At 40.5% G+C, this 9,409-nt stretch overlaps 1 pseudogene; it reads left to right on the top strand.

Moving 5' to 3' along the window:
• Nucleotides 1–6,984: 6,984 nt before the first annotated feature.
• LOC142461095 (pyruvate kinase PKM pseudogene) lies at nucleotides 6,985–8,588 on the top strand (annotated as a pseudogene).
• Nucleotides 8,589–9,409: the final 821 nt, after the last annotated feature.

The raw sequence follows: 9,409 nt of genomic DNA, 5'->3' as shown, positions 1-9,409 counted from the left end.
AAAATTGCTCAGGTTCCTAGCTACTCAGTGCAAGAGGTTTATTGGGATTTTGCTGGATTTCATGAAAATTTGATTGGTCGACAATATGAGTAATGAGATCCTTCAAGAAAAAATGTCTAAAATATTCAACAGGACGTTTTACTACCCCAGAAGAATCTATTTGTTCTAACCATTCAGGCATAGGTCTTGCTGTACCATCTCCAGAAATGTGACGCCAAAGAGGAATTGTTCGATTTCTTAATGTAGATGGCTTTGAACTTGTAGTTATTAGAATTGATTCTTCAACTTCAACAACTGAAATTTCTAACTCATCTTCACTGGTATTATCATTACTAAGTATGAGATCTTCTAATTCATCCAAATCAGAATAATCAGGTGTATATTTAGTTCCTATCATGGGAAAAAATATAGTTTTCAACATAGTTTTAATAGCAATATAATTAAAATTTTATATTGTAAAATCAAAATTTTAGAATATAATACATATTTTATTTACCAATTTCATCCATATTAGCATCTGGTTCCTTGTCTGAGTCTGTACCACTTCCATCTAGGTCATAAATCCACCGTTTTCCACAAAACAAATCACAATCCATGCTGTGATCATTTTTGTCACCATCGATTCAAAAGACGAATGTAATGAATTCGTTACGCTTAGAAAAAGCGGAAATATATAATAAATATGTTTTTATGAGTATTACACCTTTGACATAAAAACGACAGGTTTATGAGCATTTACAAAAATATCAACACTAAAACTTCACTGGATTGAAAATTATCGTAAAATGCACTGACCGCCAATGACCACTTAACCTCAAACGCACAGTCAGTCAGAACACGCGCCACTCTTAAGACATGTTGCTACTTAAATGCGTGACTAGCGGCGTGCATTTGATTAGTAAAGTTTGGCGATTTCGTCGACATCGTCATTGGCTCCAAAAGCTTTATAATTTCTGTGCTAGACACGTTTTAATTAAATGCTACAAAAATGTTGCGCTTGGCATTAAAAGGTTAGTCCAATAGGTTAGGTCCATTCTTAATTTTGTAGTAATGTTCTGTAACTTTCTTTGGAAAGTTTCCTCTTCTTCTCTCTCAATAAATTTATTCCTAAATATTTTCTTGTTGTAAGGGTATTGTAAATGGTATTGTTTTCTTGATATCTTCTTCACTAGAATACAGGAATATAAATAATTTCTGTTTGTTACTTTTGTATCCTATTGTGTTATTTATATCCCTCAATTTTTTCTACCAATCTTTTTGTGGAATCGTTGACATTTTCTACATATAAGTTATTTCACCTGTACATAGTGTTTCATTTTTTATGCCCAGTGTTATTTCCTTGATTTATTTTTGCCTTCTAATAATTCTAGCTAAGACTTCCAGCATGATGTTTAATTATCGTAGTGATTGTAGCATTTTCCTCTGGGTTCCATTCTCAGGGAAATTGTTTTCAGATTGTCCAGTTGAATAAAATGTTGAGTGTTAGTTTTTCTTTTATGCTTTCTATTATGTGAAGACATTTTCTTCTATTTATATTTTGTGGAGTGCTTTAATAATTAATGAGTGTTGGATATTTTCAAATGTCTTTTCTTCATCTGTTCATATGCTCATGCAGTTCTTATTTGTTGTCTTATGTATGTAGTGGATTACATTGTTTCTCAAATATTGAATTATCCTGGCATCCCTAGTATGAATCCCATTTTATCTCTGTGAGGTTTAATATAGATATATTTAATATATATTAATATGTTAATATATTTTAATATATACAGTTATATATATATATATATAAAACTTTATAATCTATTGGCCAAAATTTTGTTAAGAATTTTATTTGTCAATCTCCTTGGGATACTAGTCTGAAGATTTCTCTTAGTGGGGTTTAATGACTTGTTTTGATATTTTGATATTAGGGAGATGCTTGCTTCACAGAATGAGTTTGCTACCCTTTTCTACATTCCAGATGATATTCCTACTCAGAGCAGCCAATGAACAGAGAGGACCATAGGGTTGGCCCCACTACAAGACACGATGTCCACCACTGGCCCATAGCGCAATGGGGACAACACCAGAGACACAGTGCGTGAATTGTGCTAAATTTGACCCACCACACCAGGGTGAGACATTAAGGGCCTGCAACAGAGTAGCAAGGGGAGCAAAGCAATGAAGTCCCCAAGGAACACCAAAAATAGACTTTCAGTCCAGAGTGTGGCACCCCATCAGACCCCACCTGGAAAATACTCCTAAAAGTAAACAAACAGACCTGAACTATTTATAGACTTTTGTTTTTTGCTGTTGGTTTTTGGTCGTTGTTATTGTTTTGTTTTTCTCTGTCTTGTTTTTGTGCTTATGATTGTCTCTGTGTGTCTATCTAGATAAGATAGGTGGGATAAACAATCCAGAGGAGAAAACAATGGGACTGACTGTTCTGGGGGGACATGGAGAAAGGCAATGGGAGAAAGGAAAGGGGATGTCAACAAACCCAGGGACAAGGGGACAACAAATGGTATAAAATTGATAGTGAGGAGGGCATAGGATGCCTGGTGGGGCATCAAGGACAACGTAGCCAAGAGGAATTACTGAAACAGGAATAAAGGCTGAACATGAGGAAAGTAAAAGAAAATAGAAAGAAAGGATTAGGAGGCCAAGGACATTTATAGAACTCTAACTACAGGGATGTAGATATGTAAATATATTTATATATACTGATAGGGAAATAGATCTATGTGCATATAGTTATATTTTAAGTATCAACATAGCAGATGGACATTGCTCCTTCAATGTAAGAATACATTGTTCTAATAACCCAGCATTCTATGATGCTCACATTCCCTGGCATGATCACTGAAGGCAAAATGGGCACATAAGCAAATGTGGTGAAGAAAACTGATGGTGTCTGGCTATGAAAAGATATAGCATCTGGGGTCTTAAAGGCTTGAAGATAAACAAGCAGCCACCTAACTGAGTAGCAACAAAGCCCACATGGAAGAAGCACACCAGTCTACCCCAACACCACCCTCTGTGATCATGAGGTGTCAATGAGATCAGTATCAGATGTTAATGCCCAGAACAAAAATATCATATCAATGTGAATGAGGAGGAGCATGGAGTAGAAACCCAAAGCTCATCCAGAGAGGTTGGACATCCCCTTACAGAGGGGTCACAAATAAGGGACAAACTAGTCAGGATGCAGTATAGTACCGATGAAACATACAACTTCCCTCTCATTCTTTAATGTTTCCTCCCACCCTCACTGTCAACACCCCAATTCTAATGTACAAATCTGGCTAGATAAAAGCATGTTCACTGGTACAGATCAGAGCTTGAAACACGGGGAATTGAGGACAGATAAATCCTTCAGGACCATTAATGAGAGTAGTGATATCAGGAGGCTTAGGGGAAGGTGGGGTAGAAAGAGGGAACCGATCACAATGATTGACATGTAATCCCCTCACAGGGGGATAGACAAAAGAAAAGTGGGTGAAGGGAGATAGCTGGATAACATTGCTGTCGTTAGTCTCAAATAAGTAGAACAAGGAAGTTTCCCTACGGCACTGAATAGTTTTCTCTTTCTCTAATGGAGCTGGGAAAGAAAGTGTGGCTGTGGGCTCTGGTATGGAAAGAATTATAAGATGCAAGTGAAGGGGATGGTAAAAGGACTTAAATTGTTAGGTATCAATTTTTTTTAAAAATGTTCTTAGAAAAATGAGGTTCATGCATTTTCTTTTGTACATTAGCTGTGTCATGTTAGGTAAGATTTTAATTTTATTGTTGCCTGTGTTTGGAGATTATATATGGTGACAGGCATGTGTAGGTACCAAGATGACAAGAAGACTGTGATACTTAGGTTTTCTGTCAGTTTGACTGGGCAGGATCATTAGTAGTATGGCAAGAAGACTTACCTCATAAGGAGCACATGTCTTTTTGACGTCTGCTTGGGGGTGTGGCTTATTTCGTATCTACAGATAGACTGTAGATAACTTGTTCCCTTTATGTCTTCCTGATGGTCCGAATGCTGCATCTAGTTTCTAGGGAACTAAGCCAGCATTCGCCATGTTGCCTGATGACTCTGGGAATAGTTGGTGGCCTGCTATGTTGCCTGTCAATAGTGTCCACTCGACTATGCTGTGATCAGCCTATTGTCTTCCTGCTTCCTGAGTGACTTCCTGACATCTGGTTAGGTTTCCAGTGTCCTGGTTACACAACACCAACAGCTGCTTTCGTGGAAAACGGGCTACATCTTGGTATCTGACTCAGGCCCTTGAGTTGGATTGGGCCTGTAGCTCTGTGACTGCGTGGGTCACTCTCTTGATATAATTTTATTTACTATACATATATGAATGTCACTGGTTTTGTTTCTATGGAAGACCCGGTATATGGCAGTATATATAGATATAGAGATAAGAATAGGAATATATATATGTATATATGTATATATATATATAACAGTATTATTATCAGGTTTCTACACTTATTTTTTAACACCTGCCCATTTTAACTTTGAAAAGTAATTGAAAATATTGAATCTGTATCAACTCAATAAATAATTTGGCAAATTCTGCATTGTTCTCTTAGTCCTGCTCTTCTTTTAAAATGCTCAGGGTAAATTCTGCGCTGTACTATGTGTGCAATACTATATGTTGGTATTAATGGAGCATCAGAGAGTAAAGTTCACTGATACATGGGTTGCCTTCTGGACTATTTACACATGAGATTGAAATAGCCAAATATCCTGCAACTGTCAAAGCAGAATCTCTTATAATATAGAAACAGATTTGTTTTCTGTCAAATGCATATGTTTAAGGAAAATTTCACCAAAGAGATTTGCTGGTTGAATTGCACCTGTTTGCTCAAACAAAGCTGACAGTCTTTTCTTAGTACTTCCCTCTACCATTGAAACTTGATTAGTTAATTTTGAAACTTAAATTTATTAACTTTTCAAACAGCACCGCTTTATAGTTTACCAGGAACATGCATACCACCCATACTAAGAGGGGCAATTCAACATCCTTTTAATATATGTATTTTATGCTTTCTTAAAAAACTGACTACTTCTGAACTATAGTTAAGACCATTATTATGAAATAACTATTGAAAAAATGGTGATTTGACATGTCTTAAGTCTCTTTAATCACATTTTTAGTAAGTATTTGGAACCATAATTTTGTCTCATTATTCATTATCATGTTAGTACAGCATATTTTGTTATTGAACATTTTGTTACATATTTCCTATTTATAATACAAAAGTTTGCAGGTTTCAATCTGTTTAATTTCAAACTGAAAATGAGAAATATGGTCACATTTTGGCCTCTAGTGTTGTTGTTGCTTCTCTCTTTTAATGACCCAATTTCTGCAATAAGTGGGTGGGAATAAATGTAGTCAGGGTCAAACAGAAATAAATAAACAAATAAAGATAACATTATCACACAGAAAGCAGCAAGCTCTGCACATTTTGAAAACAAACAACACAATCAACCCAAACACACAGAGAGCGACCCAGAGGAGCCTCTGGAGGAGAAGAGGATCATAGATCCTTCTATGACAAAAGATTACAGAAATGAACTCCCAGTTGTTTTAAGCAACTAGATAGAAATTTAGAAGAAACACAAGCCATAAATCAAGAACCCTGGAATGCCTTAAAGGAACATTCTGACAAAAGGATAGAAAAGTTTGAAAGAATGCAAAAACTTCAAACAGAAATGTAGGAAGCAAACACTGAAATATTAGAGCTAGATAGCAGTGTGAAAGGAAAAAAAAGCAGAGTATTAAAAAATTGAAATAAGAATCTGCAATTTTGATGATAAACATCTCAGGAGCAAAATACAAAATCAAATTATAAAAATGATTCTTTAAAAAACTGAAGAAAGCATAAGAATAGTATGGGACACCGCCAAAAGGAACAACATAATGGTGATAAATGCCCTAGAAGAGAAAGAAGAAACAATAGCAATTGAGAAAAGTTTTTTGATGAAATATTAAGGGATAAATTCCCTATTATTATTACCGAACATAAAATAACCATGCAGGAAGCTCATAGAACTTCAAACAGAAATGATCCCAAAGGGAAATCACCTTGAAATATAATAAGCAAAACAAAACAAATTTTTCAACATTAAAATAATACACAATCCTGAGAACAGCACAACAAAACATAAACCATTTACCTAAAAAGCACATTTTTGCAATTACATAAAAAGGCCAATCTATAAGGATAAATCAAACATTTTTTATAGAAACCTTTCCGGCAAGAAGGAAATGGAATGATGTACTCAGAATTCTGAAAGAAAAGAAAAGAAAAGAAACCTACCAAACAAGAATCTTATACTCACCCCATATATCCTTCAAATATGAAGGAAAAATAAAAATATTTGCAGATAAGAAAACAATAAAGGAATTTAAAAAGCACAACCACCATTTCAAAACATACTACAAGGAATTCTAAGGAGGAATGTGATTAATATTGAGAAAATAGTCTATGTAAGTAGTACACAGAGTGAAAAAGTAAAGGAATCAAACCAAGGAATAATAGACAACATTCCACTATAAAGATATAAATAAATAAATAGACAAACAAGAGCAGAGGTAACAGAGTAGGGGAAAAAACAGTCAAATTGAGAAGATATTAAACAGTTCACCAAATGCAACGGACTTTTTAGGAATTGTAAGAAGACATGAAAAAGCAAACAAACTCAAAGAAAAAGCTAAAACTTCAACATAACAAAAAAAGGAAAACTATACAAGGAAGACAAACAAGCAATAAGATAAAAAAGTAAAAGCAGATAGTATCAGCAAAACAACCAAGAAAAAATAGAAAAATGCCTAAAAATAATCGCGAAAACTGAAAACAATAACACCATAACAATGAAACAAATGACACTAACAAAAGAATAGCTGTCGATTGGAGCGACGCACCCGGGAGCTTGCGGTCAGGCACTCCTGCCTTTGCAGCGCAGCCCAGACCAGAGCACGCCGGAGAACTGCAGAAACCATGTCGAAGTCACATCGCGAAGAGGGATCTGCCTTCATCCAGACCCAGCAGCTGCACGCAGCCATGGCTGACACCTTCCTGGAGCACATGTGCCGCCTGGACATTGACTCAGCCCCCATCACAGCCCGGAACACTGGCATCATCTGCACCATCATCTGACCCAGCTTCCCAGTCGGTGGAAATGCTGAAGGAAATGATCAAGTCTGGAATGAATGTGGCTCCCATGAACTTCTCTCATGGGACCCACGAGTACCATGCAGAGACCATCAAGAACGTGCGTGTGGCCACGGAAAGCTTTGCTTCTGACCCCATTCTCTACCAGCCAGTGCTGTGGCCCTGGACACTAAGGGGCCCGAGATCTGAACGGGGCTCATCCAGGGCAGCGGCACAGCTGAGGTGGAGCTGTAGAAGGGAGCCACTCTGAAGGTCGTTCTGGATAACGCGTCCATGGGCAAGTGTGATGGGAGTGTGCTCTGGCTAGACTACAAGAACATTTGCCAAGTGGTGGATGTGGGCAGCAAGATCTATGTGGACGACGGGCTTATTTCTCTGCAGATGAAGGAGAAAGGTGCAGACTTCCTGGTGACAGAAGTGGAAAGCGGTGGCTCCCTGGGCAGCAAGAAGGGTGTGAACCTTCCTGGGACTGCCGTGGGCCTGCCTGCAGTGTCCGAAAAGGACATCCAGGATCTGAAGTTCGGTGTGGAGCAGGACGTGGATAGGGTGTTTGCGTCTTTCATCCGCAAGGCGGCCGATGTCCATGAGGTCAGGAAGGTCCTGGGAGAGAAAGGCAAGAACATCAAGATCATCAGCAAAATCGAGAATCACGAGGGAGTCAGAAGATTTGATGAGATCCTGGAGGCCAGCGACGGGATCATGGTGGCCCGTGGTGACCTGGGCATCGAAATTCCAGCAGAGAAGGTCTTCCTTGCTCAGAAGATGATGATCGGGCGCTGCAACCGAGCTGGGAAACCCGTCATCTGTGCCACGCAGATGCTGGAGAGCAGGATCAAGAAGCCCCGCCCGACCCGGGCTGAAGACAGCGATGTGGCCAATGCTGTCCTGGACGGAGCGGACTGCATCATGCTGTCAGGGGAAACGGCCAAGGGGGACTACCCTCTGGAGGCCATGCGCACGCAGCACCTGATTGCCCGTGAGGCAGAGGCTGCCATCTACCACTTGCAATTGTTCGAGGAGCTCCGCCGCCTGGCGCCCATTACCAGCAACCCCACAGAAGCCGCCACCGTGGGCGCCGTGGAGGCCTCGTTCAAGTGCCGCAGTGGGGCCATAATCGTCCTCACCAAGTCTGGCAGGTCTGCTCACCAGGTGGCCAGATAGCGCCCACGTGCCCCCATCATTGCTGTGACCCGGAACCCCCAAACCGCTCGGCAGGCCCACCTGTACCAAGGCATCTTTCCTCTCCCGTGTAAGGACCAGGTCGTGTCAGCCTGGGCTGAGGATGTGCACCTCCGGGTGAACCTGGCCATGAATGTTGGCAAAGCCCGAGGCTTCTTTAAGACTGGCGACGTAGTCATTGTGCTGACCGATGGCGCCCTGGCTCCGGCTTTACCAACTCCATGCGTGTCGTGCCCGTGCTGTGATGGTCCCTGGGTCCCCTCCTTTACCCCTGCCCCAACCCCTCCCCCAACTCAGCCATTAAGCAAGCAACATTTGTAGTGCTTCCTCCGGGCTAGGATGGCGCCCTGGGCTGGGACTCCAGGAAGGGAGTGGAACGTCTCTGGTGCCACATGGCCCTGCTGGGTGGGGTTGCCCAGAGCCTGGCTGCCCGTTCTGTGGCACTACCCAAGCCAGGGAAGAACGAGGGCTGCGGGACTGGAGGCCCCGTGATTATTGAATGCAAGAGGTCCACAAGCTCGCTTAGGTGTGCTCCATTCAGTCCCTGCAGAACATGGGTGCCCAGAGAATGCCTGCCTGGGGTCAGCAGACAGCAAAAGCCAGATGCCTGAGAGTGGCGGGGTAGCCGTGGCTCCAGTGCAAGCAGACTCTAGTCCTGAACTTGCTCCCCCTTCCCACATGTTAGTTGTGCATTGGACACGAGTTCCTGCGCTCTCCTCAGCTGTCAAACACTTGTTCAGACAAAAACACTCCACCGCCTTCCATTGTCCCCCAACCCCTGCGGCAGCCACCTCCAGGCCTGTTGCTATAGAGACTACCTGTATGTCAATAAACAGCTGAAGAAAAAAATAAAGAATAGCTGTCAATAGCAGCGCTGAATGTAAATTGACAAAATGACCAGTTAAAAGAAAAAGAAACACCAACCGTGGATAACAAAACAGGAACTTTTAATACTCTGCTTACAAGAAATGCACCTTAGATATATAAATAAGCATAAGTTAAAAAGTAAAGGATGAAAAAATATATCAAGCTAAAAGCAGTCAAAATCTGGAATACCAAAATTAAT

Source organism: Tenrec ecaudatus, chromosome 11 (assembly GCF_050624435.1).
Source record: "Tenrec ecaudatus isolate mTenEca1 chromosome 11, mTenEca1.hap1, whole genome shotgun sequence".
In the NCBI taxonomy this organism is placed as follows: Eukaryota; Metazoa; Chordata; class Mammalia; order Afrosoricida; family Tenrecidae; genus Tenrec; species Tenrec ecaudatus.
Note: the sequence above shows the minus strand (reverse complement) of the source record. Positions and strands in the feature narration are given on the sequence as shown.